At 43.4% G+C, this 15,476-nt stretch overlaps 1 long non-coding RNA gene and 1 pseudogene across 1 annotated transcript in view; both read left to right on the forward strand.

Annotated features, from left to right (window-relative positions):
* The window catches only part of LOC144690163 (uncharacterized), a 1,928,633-nt gene that overhangs the window by 1,804,719 nt on the left and 108,438 nt on the right, over window positions 1-15,476 (forward strand). The gene's annotated exons all lie outside the window — the stretch shown is intronic.
* LOC144689887 (large ribosomal subunit protein uL5 pseudogene) lies at window positions 3,698-4,298 on the forward strand (annotated as a pseudogene).

The raw sequence follows: 15,476 nt of genomic DNA on the forward strand, positions 1-15,476 counted from the left end.
TAATTTACGTATAAAGTTAGCATGATTTTATCAAAGGTAGACTTTTTTCTAGTCTCTTGCTGTAGATTGCAAGATTGTGTTAAACAGGCTTTTCCAGGCCCCACATACCATTAATACAATTGTGTACACCATTGGCACTGTCGGCACTGTGATGTAAACAAACAGGACTGCTACTTACTGTGGCATGTGGACGTCCGCCAAAAGGCATTTTTGTCCTCCGTATTTATTAACAAAATAATTTAAATCTCACCAAGCAAGCTTGTCTATTTTTGGGTCAGGGCTAGCCTTTGTTTTTGATAAGATATGAATCAACATGGCCAGTTAATATTGTTGCAATTCATTCACAGTGGTGCAAAAGCTGAGCTTTTAACCCACCCACTGTTGCCAGCAACATCATCTGACATTGGGATATATCTGCAGCTAGAAAATTAAACTCTAAACTTTTCAACAGTTGTACATGTGCTTATGTTTTCCCCTGGCTGTACCAATTTTTCATCCTGGAATGTACACTTGGAAGTTCAGGGCAGAGCGGATCATATTGTATTGTGATGGAACGGAGTAGGCCATTCAGCCTCTCCATTCTATCCCAATATTCAGTTCCATCAGGTTGGTCTGTACTTTAACTCCAATTATCCACCTTTTATCCATATGCCAGGATAGCTTTTCACAGTAAAAATCTATTAATCACAGTTTTGAACATCACAACATTTTGGGGGAGTGAATTCCTGATTTTCATTGCTCTGTGGGAAAGAGGTGCTTCCTAATTTGACTTCTAACTGGCCAAGCTCAAATTTTAAAATTATACCCTTTTGATCCAACTTCCTCCAACAGAAGAAATAGTTTTTCTATACCTACCATAATGAATTCCTTTACCGTTTACAACACCTCAATTAGACCAATCTTATAAACCTAAGGGAAAACAAGTCAAGTCTGTGTAACCTGTCCTCATAATTTAACCTTTTAAGTCCTGATGTAATTGTGAATCTGCATTGAATGCTCTCCAAAGCCAATATGTCCTTCCAGCGTGTGCCCCAAAGAGAACACAATACACAGTGGATCTGACCAATGCTCGGTACAGCTGAACATAACTTCCTTTCTTTGTACTCCAGCCTTTTTGGTTATTATTTGTACCTGTGCACCAGCTTTTCATGATTTAAATACATGGACATCCAAATTCCTCTATTTCTGTACAGTCGTACCGTGAAGAAAATATTACAATTTGTTTTTATTCGCTCCATCTGCCACACAGTTTTGACCACTTGAATGACCGGTCTGCCAATTCATAGCTTGCTCCTCCCATCTGCATAACTAACTGTGCCCCCAAACTTAGTGTCATTTTCAAACTTGGACACACAATTCTGTTCTTTCATCCAACTCATTGACAGAAATAGTGAAAAGCTGTGGTCTTACTACAGACTCCTGAGGGACATCACATGTTGCATCCTGCCAATAACAGCAGGTTCCCTTTATCCTTTATCTTAAGGGACTTGACAGGATAAATTCTGAGAAAATATTTCCCTGATTGGAGAATTTAGAACAGCAGGTCACAGTCTCAGAATAAGGGGTCAGTCATCTATGACTGAATTGAGGAGAAATTTACGCACTCAAAAGGTTGTGAATCTCTGGAAATCCCGACACACACACACAGCTGTGCCAGTCATACTCAGTCATTGAATATATTCCAAACAGAGGTCGATAGATTTTTTTGGATATTAAGGGAATTAAGGAATATGGGGATAGTGTGGGAAGGTGGAGTTGATGTGGAAGATCACCATGGTTTTGTTGAATGGCAGAGCAAGTTTGAAGAGCTAAAGTGCTCACTCCAGCTCCTCTTTCTTTTGTTGGTAAGCCCCTACTTTCTGTCGCCTGCCAAAAAACATTGAAGGCATTAAAAGACCAAGGGGAGAATTTTCTCCCCATCAGGCGGGCTGAGTGGGAGCGGGCGCGCCATCAATCGCCGCCCACGATCGGCTGCGCGCGAAAGAGCACAGAAATCTCCCTGAGGCAGCTCCATGCCTCAGGGAGATTAAGTTCAGCTCAAAACAGGTTTAAAATAAAGAAATAAAATTATGCAGACATGTCCCCTCATGTGACAGTGTCACATGAGCTGGGAGATGTTTATGAATTTTAATAAAATTTTTTATTTAATTTATAAACCCTTCATGAAACCTCATCCCGCCCGTGGATGAGGTTTCATGAGTAATGCGAAGGCCGCCTGGGCTCTTCGCCTGCCCGCCAACCTTAAAGGTTGGACGGAGAGCCCTGACAACGACTTTAATTAGGTGATTAATGGCGTTAACAGGACTTTGACAGTTCGGCAGGCACGCAGCCGACTCTGGTGCGCACCCACCAAACTGAAGATCGGAATAATGCGCGGTGACGTCGGGACGTACGCCTGACGTCATCACCCGTCATTTTATGCATCGGCATGCAGGGCCCGCCCCCACTCGCTGAGCGGAAGATTCAGCCCCAAAGAAAATTCAATATAAAGATTTAAACATTATTGTGAGACACCAAGTATTTTCGAATTTTGTTTTATGGAAACGCTTTGGGCAATTAAATTTCAGCTACTGAGAAAAAAATAACAATGATAAACATTTCAGAAAGCATTTTGAGTGATTTGTGGGAATCCTGTGGCAAGGTTGCACAATTAAGCTCCCAAAAGCTTTTGGCAAGGTTCTACTTATTGAGCTTCTCTACAAAATCAAAACCTTTGGTATTAGTAATATATTGAGCTGAATTAAGAACTGGCTAGAAGTCTCTGGGCAGAAAGTAGTTACAGATGGATTTGGATCTGTTTGGAAACTAGTCACCAGTAAAGTCTCCGTAGGATTGGTGTTACGGATGCTCTTCACTATTTTCATTCATAATCTAGATGTAGTTGTTGGGGAAATGATCTGCAAATTTACAGATGATGCTTTGAGTTGTTTGAGAGTCAAGACTTTAGACAATGCTTGGCAGCTTCAAACGGATCTTGATGTGTGCAGGGGTTGGGTTTGTAACTGGCTGATGATGTTTAACTTGAAAAAGTGCAGTATTATGTAAGTGGGCAAGGAATGCTGTTTATGCATATAGCCTTCAGGGGTAAGCATTTAAGCAGGTGTAGAAAGAAAGATACCTGGGTGTGAGTGAAAGATACCTGAGAAGGAACACGTACCTTTATAGATCGCTACCATTATATAATTGCACCCGAGTGTGAGGTATACTGCTGTGCAATAATCCCTTGATTGACAAGTGGAGATGTTATTCTGTCTATTGGTGGTTTGTCTTTGTCATGTTTGATTCATCTTCACAGCCTTAGTTATAATCTTTCCCTATTCCCATATTTCTTTGTAGTTAGTCCTTTTGTTGTGGCACCACTTTGATCAATGTTTCCCTTTGTAGAGGCTTTACTTATGGTGTTAATCATTGCCTTTCCATTCCTGTTGTTACATTTATAAATCTTTTTATTGACAGTTTGTTAAAGTTTTGTTTTTGGTTGGTTTTTTACTTTTGTTGGATTCCAATGATTTATAACATTGCTGTATTGATTTCAGTCCTTCGGCAAAATTCTTCTTCATTGAATATGATCATGTATTTGATGGATCCTACTCGAATCCATCCTTGCAGGATGGAATGGCTCATAAGTCTTCCCCTTAAGGTACCCCCACCTCCCCCACCACCACACTGCCCCCCACTACTCCCAGGCCCTATCACAATGAAGAGGAGCAAAGAGCAACAACAATCTTCAGCTCCCCAAATGTTTGGGAATGGTGAGCAAAAGGAAAAAGAAAAGTCGGCATGTGAGCTCTGCATTAGAAAGCTGTGCCTGAATATCTGTGTCAGTGAAGGTGATGACAGACCCACCAAAGGTGCTAAAATGCTAGAGCAGCTCACTGGCCAGACCGCAGTGCTGATGCTTACTGCGCAGCCATTTGATATTGGACGAAGCGATAAAACTACTGTTCATTGTACCATTCAAGGAGCCAAAGCTGAAGAAATTTTAGAGACGGGTTTAACGGTTTGGGAAAATGAACAAAGGAAGAGCAAGTTCTGTAACATTGGGATCCTTGGCTCTGGGATCCAGGAACACATTGATCTGGGCATCAAGTAGGATCCTAATACTGGAATTTATGGTCTGGTTTACGATATGGTCATGTTGTGGGGGAGGGGGAGTTGGTTTCAGTCATTCTGAATATAAAATATCTTTCTGATATTAGAAAGGGGATGCATTGGTTCAAAACACAAAAGTTCCAAGACAGGAGCAATGAGGTGGTTTTTAGCAGAAAGAGGAAGGTACCCCTCTGCTTGGAAAGTAATTTGAAGAGCACATGAAAAAGAGCAATAAATGCAGCATAAAAAAGAGACACACTGCATCTAGAGAGGAGATAATCCATCCCTTCTGGTACTAATTACATTAGTCTGGCTGTAGGACAGGACCTTAGTAAAAAAAACGTCATCAGAATTCATACCAGCTGTCAACTGAAATTTTGTATTTATCCAACAAGTTATAAGTACTTCTTTCTTTTAACATTTGCGCCTCTAATTTACTTTGCCATTTTGCAGTTTTATAAGGGTAATATGTTCATTGGAACAAATTGATAAGATAAACATTGGAGCTTTTCCATTTAAGAATGGCCACTTGGGCAAAGTATTGGGGAGCAAAGAGTTCAATCTTTGTTAATTTTTGAGAATTTTAATAATTTGAACAAAACACCTTATAAAACTGATGTGGTTACATTCCTCTAACCTGCTGGATATGCTTATCCATTGGTTATAACATTTCCAATGTGTTGGATTATATTTGAGACTGAGATAAACCGAGTTCCCACTGAAAATTAACAAATGTATATTTTTTGAGGACCAGTGACTGGTGCCATTGGGAGTTTGCAAAAGGTGCTGAGAACTTTAATTACAGTTGGCTCCCTTCTAAAATTCAGCCATCTGGATTGCCTATCTGGAGTCTGGAATGTTACATGCATGTGTGCCTCTGTGTGTATTTTTCTTGGCAACGGGGAGGCAATCTGAAAAATAAGTTCATCTTGTGCTGCCACATGATATTAGGATAACTGGAGGATGCAGAAAAGCATGTGGAAATTGTGAATCAGAAGCTGTAAAGGTTTTGAATGAATGCTCTCTCCATTTTACAAACACACTGGTCACTGCATTTCAGGCCTTATGTGTCACTTGGTGTGTTGTGGGAAGACTTTTGTTGCTTACAGAATGTTTAGGTGTCACGTTTTACCAGGATTTTGCGGCACATGTCCTGATTCTGGAGACAGGTAGGAGCTAGACTGTTGTTACAGATACTTTTTTTTTTGCCTTAAACTCTGTGTATCTCATGCTATTTTCTGAAATTTAGTTATGTGTCAGCAGTGGCTCATTTGATAGCTCTGTGACTCATAACGTCCTGGGCCCAAGTTCCACGCCAGCGCTGGAGTGCAAAAATCAAAGCTGACATTCCAGCGCCATACTGAGAGATCACTGTGCTGTCAAAGGTGCCATCTTCTGGAGATGTTAAGCTGAGGACCCATTTGCCTGCTCAGTGGATATAAAAAATCCCATTGCACCATTACAAAGGGGTGTTCTCCTAGGTGTCCTAGCCAATATTTATCCCTCAATCAATATCACAAAATGCAGATTAGCTGTATCTGGTCATTATCACATTGCTGTTTGGCAGTGTTTGCTGTGTGCATAATGGTTGCCGCCACATTTCCTATATTACAGCAGTGGCTACACTTTAAAAATACTTCATTGGCTGAAAGGTGCTATATAAATGAAAGTATTTCTCTCACTTGTTTTAGTGATGAGAGGATAACCCAAGGGAATCTTCAATTCCTGTGAATGAGCCCACATGAAATGGTCATCTGGAAAAAGGGAATGACTCTCCTGTAGGCTCCTTGTCGGAACATTGTGCACAGCATCACCATCAGTGTGTGTCATACCTCATAGATCAAAATAAAAACTTCTAAACATGCAAATATGCATCACTGTGCATTATTGGTAACCTGATATCCTGAAATGAGTTCTAGAAAGAAGAAATTAAAAAACTTCCATTTGTATAGCATCTTAGCATGCCCTCAGGATAGCTCAAAGCATTTTCTGACCATTGACCAACTTGTGAAATGCAATCACAGTCATGTGACCACCCTGTTACATACAGTAAGGTCCCATAAAGAGCATAAGAGATGGATGACCAGTTAATTTGTCTTTTTTTTAAATGTCGTTGTTTGAAGAAATACTTTTGGCTAAAAGACTCCCTGCCCTTCTTTGAGTCCTTTGGAAACCCATCAGAAAGACTGTCTTTGTCAAGGCAGCATTCCCTCAGTGCTGCACCAAATCTTCTGTTGGATCCTGGTCACCAGTTTGTTGGGACTTATGGATCCAGGCTGCATGCTTGTTTTGGAATGGCTGGGTTGGTACAATAGACAGAGTTGATCAGCAGACAGTTCTTAGGTGGAACACATTCTGTTTATTTACAAAGGTACTCAGCAGCTACACTTTTGTGCTTTCAACTCAAACCTTGTCTCCATACTACTGCTTACTAACTCAGACTACTGACTACAGAGGTAGCCCGCACTACTACTCTACTGGGTACATAAGATCATGTGATCTTCCTTTATAACATCCTTCTTAAAGGTATGCTACACATTACATAAAACCATCATTACCACATCCCTCCCCCTTTACTCAGAAACACATTTACTTTTACAAGTACAATTTTCTCAAAATAAAAGTAATTGACAAGTTCAGTGTTTCTGGGGATTTCCTTATGCATGCAGAACATCTCAGCTCTACAACTTCAGATGCTTTGTCAGGAACCTCCTTTTCTGGAGTTGTCTGAGCATCAGGTTCTTCTGTGGGCACCTGCAGACTGTTTCCTCAACTCGGGCAGGTACAACAGACACATCTGACACATCAACAGGAAACGTTGACTCGGTCATGAGCAGTGGTGGAATCATTTCTTGGGGATTTGTTTCTTTCTTCCTTAGATGATCCACAAGTCTCTGTATGACTTGGCCTTCCACCTTCACGTGGTAAGATAGAGGTATAGTCACTGCACTTATTTCACCTGGTAACCACTTTGGTCCTTCTCCAAAGTTCTTCACATATACCGTCTCTCCTACGGTAAACTTCCTGTCACGACTATACCAGTCGTGTCTAGTTTACTGACTTCCCTGACTCCTTTCCACCTTCCCCCCCTAAATTTGGCATTATTAAGCTCAATCTCGTCCTGAGATGGTGTTTCATCAATAATTCCGTAGGTGTGACACCTGTTGTTGTGTGAGGGGTGGTCCTATAATGGAAAAGAAAGTGTGCTAGCGTGGCTGCTATGGAATCTCCAGCTAATTTCTTCATGCCAGCCTTGACTGTTTGAATTGCTCTTTCGGCCAATCCATTTGAGGAAGGTGGTACAGTGAAGATTTTACATGAGTGATACTGTTGAGGCAGATAAACCACTGAAACTCAGCACTCGTGAATGCCGTGGCGTTATCAGATACAACTACTTCTGGTAGTCTGTGAATGGCAAAGCTTTGAAGTAGCTTCTCAATTGTACCAGAAGACATTGGTGACTTCAACTCCTATATGTCCATCCATTTTGAGTGGGCATCAACAATGAGCAGAAACATTGTTCCCATGAAAGGTCCCATATAGTCAATGTTTAATCGTACCCATGGCCTTCCTGGCCACTCCCAAAGGTGTAACGGAGCTGTTGAAGGTAACTTTTGCAATTGCTGACACTGCACACAATTCTTCACTAAGCTCTCTATTTCTCCATCCATCCCAGGCCACCATAGCTAGCTGTGTGCTATGGTCTTCATTCGGGAAATTCTGCAATGTGCACAATAGAGTTCAATCAACAATGGCTTTCTTCCTTTTGGAGGAACAATCACTCATGCTCCCAATAAGATACCACCCTGGCTGGTTATTTCATGTCTTCTGTTAAAGTACGGTTTCATTTAATCAAATACATGCTCTAGTGACCAACCATAAAGCACTTGTTCTCACACTTTGGATAAGATTGGATCTTGACTTGTCCAGTCTCTAATCTGTCCAGCACATTCCGGAGATGAATGTAAGAAATTCAACACAAAAACTAGTTCTTGTGGAACTGGGACATCCACATATTTTTCTTGTAAGGGCAAACGATTCAGTGCATCAGCGTTTGCAATTTGATTTCCAGGCCTATGAACGAAAGTATACTCGTATGCTGCCAGGAACAATGCCCATCGTTGTATTCTTGCTGAGGCTATGGGTGATATAGCCTTATTCTCACTGAACAATCCTAGCAATAGCTTGTGGTCTGAAATGATAGTTAAATGATAGCCATGTACGTACTGGTGAAATTTCTTGACACCACAGGCCTTCTTTTTCTATCTGTGAGTATGCCTTTTCCACTGTGGTGAGCGTGCTTGAGACATATCCTATAGGCCATTCCGTGCCATCATCCATTCAACAGGAGAGCACTGCTCCCTCTCCGTAGGGAGATGCGTCACATGTCAACACCAGTTCTTTCCTCTGGTCATGATGTACTAATAGGTTGGACGAGTGCAACAATTTTTTTACCTTTATGAAAGCTTCTTTCTGTGGTGTCTCCCAAGACCAACGTTGGTTCTTCTTGAATAGATGATACAGGGGTGTCAGTTCTGTAGACAAATTGGGTAAGAAATACCCATAATAATTGATCATTCCTAAAAATGATTTGAGCTCTGAGGTGTTCTTTGGCACAGGTGCCTCCCTTATGGCTCTCACTTTTTCCTCAGCCAGGTGGAGGACCTGTGAATCTACCCAGTGACCGAAATAAATGACCTCCCTCACTTGAAACATGCACTTGTCTCTTTTTAAACGCACTCCAGCCTGCAAGAAACATTTTAAGACTTCTTCTAAGTTCACCGAATGCTCCTATTCTGTGAGTCCTGTAACCAGAACATCATCTAAATAAACTAGCACATGGGGCAGTCCCTGCAGTAAACTTTCCATTGTTCTCTGGAATATGGCGCAAGCTGAGGAGACGCCAAAAGGCAAACGGGTATATTGATACAACCCTTTGTGCATATTAATTGTGACAAATTTCTGGGAGGCTTTCTCTAACTCTATTGTTGATAAGCATGACTCATATCAAGCTTCGTGTAGGCGGTTCCACCTGCCAGTTTGGCATATCGGTCTTCAATATTTGGTATGGGGTGTCTGTCCAGCTTAGTCACTTCATTAACTGTCAATTTGGAGCCTCCACAAGTTTGAGTGCTTTGGTCGGGCTTAAGGACAAGGACTACTGGCGCTGCCCGTTCTGAGAACTGCACAGGTTGTTTCTCTAATCTGTCCAGTTCGGTGTCAACCTTCTCCCAAAGTGCATTAGGTATTGATTTTGCCTTCATGAATCGGAGAGTTGCCTCTGGATCCACATGAATTTTTGCTTGCAGCCCCTAGATATTCCCAAGTTCATCCTTGAAGACTAAGGCGTATTTTTGTCGTAGCTCTGATAACTCACTTGCTCTTAGCTGGAAAATTTCAGCCCATTCTAGCTTAATCTCCTTTAGCCAGTTTTGTCCAAGGAGACTTGGCCCCCTCGCCTGCTACCACCATCAAGGGTAGTGTTACCGATTGGCTTCCGTAATGGACAGTAACTCTGCTTATGCCTTTGACTTGGATGTCTTCACCTGTGTAAGTTTTTCATTTGGCATCAGTCTCTTCCAACTTTAATTTATATGCACCATAATTCAGACATTTGAAGGTGTGTTCACCAATCACTGTAGTGGAAGCTCCTGAGTCCACTTCCATTCTGATAGGCCTGCCATTTACCTTCACTGTTACATATATTTGTTCCGTTTTTCCAACCTTCAAATTAAATAATGAATACATATCCAAATTTGCTGCTTCAGGCTCTTCTACATTATAGATCTCACGGGGTTTATTCTTTTGTTTAAAATACTGCCTGATTCTTTCCTTGCACTGTCTCATTAGGTGTCTGTTTCAAAGACAAAAAAAAATCAATTTTTTTAAATTGCCAATCTTTATAAGGTTGTCTGTTTCCACCTTTGTTGCAATTATTCCTTGTTTTTGCTGCTAAGTCATTTATTTTTATTTGCCTGCTAGCGATGGCCATTTCCCGCTTCTCAGCAGAGTCTCGCATTATTGCGCCCTTTTTGGCTGGGGCTTCTCGCCCAACGTGGAGGACGGTGCCATTTTGTGATCCCTGTATGGCTTTTGAATTCCTTACTGTGCTTTCCATGGCCAGTGCTGTCTCTAGCACCTTCTTAATCTCAATAATCTTCTGATTCGTGTCCTCATTCACACTGCAGACTAAACAATCTCTGAGCATGTCATTTAAAGATGTACCAAACTCACAATGTTCCGTTAACTGTTTCAAACTTGTCACATAACAAGCAACTGTCTCCCCGGGGCTCTATTTCTTGAGTTAAATTTGTGTTGTTGCATCGTTACTGAGGGCTTTGGCTGGTAATGACCCTTTACGAGGTCCACCAATTCATCAAAACTTTCTGAATCTGGGGCACTGGGTGCCATCAAACTTTGAATCAAGCCATAGGCTTTACTCCCACATGTAGATAAGAGGATCGCTCGCCTCTTCTCTTCCCCTGCAATGTCGTTCGCTTGGAAAAAGAATGTGAGGTGTTCAATATAATGAGACCAATCATCCGTGACTGGATCGAAAGGAACAATTCTTGCGGCTTGCGGCATCCTGTGAGGGGATTGCTTTGATGATTAGGAAATTCTACTTACACTTACCACGCAAGGGACAGCACAATTTTGTTTCTCTTGATTTCTTTTGTTAACTTGTTTTAGTCTCAAAGCCAGCTTATTGTATCTTCACTTTTTCCTTACTTTTTCATGCTTGTCGTCACCAACTTGTTAGATCCTGGTCATCAGTTTGTTAGGATTTATGGAACAGGGCTGCACGCTTGTTTTGGTTTGGCCGAGTTGGTACAATATTCAGAGTTGATCAGCAGACAGTTCTTAAGTGCAATACATTCAGTTTATTTACTAAGATACTCAGCAGCTACACTTGTGTGCTTTCAACTCAAACCCTGTCTCCATACTTCTGCTTACTAACTAACTACTGACTACAGAGGTAGCCTGCGCTACTATTCTATTGGTTAATTAAGATCATGCGATCTTCCTTTATAACACCTTCTTAAAGGTATACTACACATTACATAAAACCATAATTACCACACCATCCCAGTAGACTCTGGACCAAGATTCTGAAATGGAACGTCAATTCACAAACCCTAACATAGAGAAAGGTGCACACAAATGGACACCTTACCAAAAGGAATGTTTACATGGTCATTCATTGCCGCTCCCGGTTACTTTGCAGGATGCAATAACAATCTGTTACAGGTGCACTAATAGAAATACAGCTGTTACATGTGATCTTGTGGGTCACTAGAACCCATCACAAAACTTCTTTACAATAAGAGTGTGCGCTGCAAAGCTCTCGCGTTAATGCTACAGAAGCACAGAAGTGAAATAATGGCCACTGGAATGCTTCTGGCCAGCTCTGGCTAGTGCGAGCTTGCTGTGAGTGCACCAGGGGCATGCAGAGTTGGCAAATTATGACATCAAACAGCCCCTAACACTGCTTTGATGCATGATCTACCATTTTGGACCATGCAGGTTCAGTTAACACCTTCATTTAAACACTCCCAGGTGAACATGCATTCAGCTGCTTGAGAGAGTCCACCCCCCACCCCCACCCCACCACTTCCCTTCCATCCACCCCTGTAACACCGCTGTCCACTAGCATTATTTAAAGGGCCAAGCAAACAATTTCCAGGTGAAGTGCTTTTGACTTACTTTTGCTGGTGCAGAGTTAATGGAAGCGCAGCGTTGAATGTTATCAGAGAGGTTTGTAAATTTTATCATTTTCAAGGGGTGAGGTGTTGGATCTTGAGAAGGAGGTCAGAGGAATTAGTTGGCCTGCCAATTAGAAAGCCTGCTTCAGTGATGGGGGCTATCGTTGCAGTCCCCCTTGAGCAACAGCATGAGTTGGAAATGGGGCAAAGGTAGCAGAGAGGGGAAGCAGTGCAGAGGGGAAGGACTGAGGAGGAGAAGGAAGGGTGGAAGTACCTGGCACTCCTTTCAGTCAGGGCGATCTGCCTGTGAGCGAGTACTGAGGCCTGGATTTTCACTGAGCTGGGGTGACTCAGGAGCCCTTTAAAAATGGCGGATGGGCTCTGATCCCGGGATTCCCGACCCAATTCCCAGGCTGTCTGATTTTCAGGAGTGTCTCCAAAGGGTGCAAGCTAGTCCCTGTTGAAAGCCCACATCTGGCACTCCTGACCTGGCCAGCTCAATTGCGGAGATAGGCTTATCCTACTCCATAATTTTCATGGAGTCAGGGCAAGTTTTTAAAGAGTCGTGATTCACGGACCCTTAGGGGAGTCGTGAACCCTCGTGTGCATGAGGAGACTTTTTACAAGGTAAATTCTAAAGGTCCTCCTCATGCCCCCCATGCCAGATTCTGCCCTTTCACTCGAACCCACCCCCCCCCCTCCATGGCCCCTCATGCCCCCTTTGCTAAGTTCCGTCCTTCCACCTATCCCCACTGCCCCTCATACCCCCTGTGTCAAGCTACAGCACTTCTATGCTTCCAAGGAGGCAGTGGTATAGTGGTATTGTCACTGGACTTGATCCAAAGATCCAGGGTAATACTCTGGGGACCTAGGTTTGATTCCCACCATGGTAGATGGTGAAATTTTAATTCAATAAAAATCTGGAATTAAAAGTCTAATGATGATGATGAAACCACCGTCGATTGTCCTAAAATTTCATCTGGTTCACTAGTGTCCTGGAAGGAAGGAAAGGCGCCATCCTGACCTGGTATGGCCTACATGTGATTCCAGACCCACAGCAATGAGTTGACTCTCAAATACCATCTGAAATGGCCTAGCAAGCCACTCAGTTGTATCAAAACTGCTAAAAAGTCTCAAAGGAATGAAACCAGATGGACCACCCGATATCAACCTCAGTACCAGAAACAACAATGCCAAACGAAGCCCTGTTGACCCGGCAAAGTCCTCCTTACTAACATTTGGGGGCTAGTGCCAAAATTGGGAGAGCTGTCTCACAGACTAGTCCAGCAACAGCCTGATATAGTCATTCTCACAGAATCATACCTTACAATGTCCGAGACTCCACCATCACCATCCCTGGGTATGACCTGTCCCACCGGCAGGCCAGACCCAGCAGAGGTGGCGGCACAGTGGTATACAGTCAGAAGGGAGTTGCCCTGGGAGTCCTCAACATTGACTCCAGACCCATAAAGTCTCATGGCATCAGGTCAAACATGGGCAAGAAAACCTCCTGCTGATTACCGCATACCACCCTCCCTCAGTGATGAATCAGTGCCCCTACATGTTGAACACCACTTGGAGGCAGTACTGAGGGTGGCAAGGGTGCAGAATGTACTCTGGGTGGGAGACTTCGATGTCCATCACCAAGAGTGACTCGGTAGCACCACTACTGAATGAGCTGGTCAAGTCCTAAAGGACACAGCTGCTAGACTGAATCTGTGGCAGGTGGTGAGGAAAACAAGAGGTTAAAAAGATAATTGACCTCATCCTCACCAACCTGCCTGTCCATGACAGTACCGGTAGGAATGACCACTGCACAGCACTTGTGGAGTTGAAATCCCGTCTTAACATTGAGAAAACCCTCCATCGTGTTGTGTGGCACTACCACTGTGCTAAATGTGATAGATTTTGAACAGATCTAGCAACTCAAGACATGACAGCTAGAGCTGTGAGCCATCAGCAGCAGCAGAATTGTACTCAACCACAATCTGTATCTTCATGGTCCAGCATATCCCCCACTCTACCATTACTACCAAGCCAGAGGCTCAGTTTGGTTCAATGAAGAGTGCAGGAGGACATGCCAGGAGCAGCACCAGGCATACCTAAAAATGAAGTTTCAACCTGGTGAAGCTACAAGACAGGTCTACTTTCGTGCCAAACAGCATATGCAACAAGTGATAAACAAAGTTAAGTGATTCCACAACCAATTGAACAGATCTAAGCGCTGCAGTCCTGCGACATCTAGCTGTGGCAGGCAATTAAAGAATTCACTGGAGGAGGAGGCTCCACAAATATCCCCATCCTCAATGATGGGAGAACCCAGCACGTCAGTGCAAAAGACAAGGCTGAAGCATTTGCTACAATCTTCAGCCAGAAGTGCCGAGCGCATGATCCATCTCGGCATCCTCCAGAGGTGCCCAGCATCACAGGTGGCAGCCTTCAGCCAATTCGGTTCACTCCACATGATATCAAGAAGCGGCTGAAGACGCTGGATACTACAAAGGCTATGGGCCCTGACAATATTCTGACAATTGTACTGAAGACTTGTGCTCCAGATCTTACAGCGCGCCCTAGCCAAGCTGTTCCAGTATAGCTATGTTACTGGCATCTAGCCGGCTATGTGGAAAATTGCCCAGGTATGTCCTGTACACAAAAAGCAGGACAAATCCAACCCGGCCAATTACCGCCCCATCGGTTTACTCTTGATCATCAGTAAAGTGATGGAAGGAATCATCAACAGTGCGACCAAGTGGCACTTAATCAGCAATAACCTGCTCACTGACACTTAGTTTGTGTTGCGCCAGGGTCGCTCAGCTCCAGACCTCATTACAGCCTTGGTTTAAACATGCACAAAAGAGCTAGGAGGTGAAGTGAGAGTGATTGTCCTTGGCATCAAGGAGCCCTAGCAAAACTGGAGTCAATGGGAATCAGGGGGAAAACTCTCCACTGGTTGGAGTCATACCTAACACAAAGGAAGATGGTTGTGTTTTTTTTTTGTTCATTCACGGGACGTGGGCTTCGCTGGCTGGGCCAGCATTTATTGCCCATCCTTAGTTGCCCTTGAGAAGGTGGTGGTGAGCTGCCTTCTTGAACTGCTGCAGTCCACGTGGTATAAGTACACCCACAGTGCTGTTAGGAAAGGAGTTCCAGGATTTTGACCCAGGATTTTATTGGAGTTCAGTCATCACTGAACATCAGCTCCAGGACATCACTGCAGGAGTTCCTCAGGGTAGTGTCCTAGGCCCAACCATTTTCAGCTGTTTCATAAATGACCTTTCTTCCATCATAAGGTCAGAAATGGGGATGTTCACTGATGATTGCACAATGTTCAGAACTATTCATGACTCCTCAGATGCTGAAGCAGTCCAAGTCCAAATGCAGCAAGACCTGGACAACATCCAGGCTTGGGCTGACAAGTGGCAAGTAACATTCACGCCACACAAGTGCCAGGCAATGACCATCTCCAGCAAGAGAGAATCTACCCATTGCCCCTTGACATGGACCCCTTGGATCCCACGCTGTCAACATCCTGGCAGTTACCATTGACCAGAAACTGAACTGGACTAGCCATATAAATACTGTGGCTACAACAGCAGGTCAGAGGCTCGGAATCCTGTGGCGGGTAACTCACCTCCTGGCTCCACAAAGCCTGTCCACAACCTGCAAGTCACAAGTCAGGAG

This window comes from Cetorhinus maximus, chromosome 2, assembly GCF_964194155.1.
Source record: "Cetorhinus maximus chromosome 2, sCetMax3.hap1.1, whole genome shotgun sequence".
Classification (NCBI taxonomy): domain Eukaryota; kingdom Metazoa; phylum Chordata; class Chondrichthyes; order Lamniformes; family Cetorhinidae; genus Cetorhinus; species Cetorhinus maximus.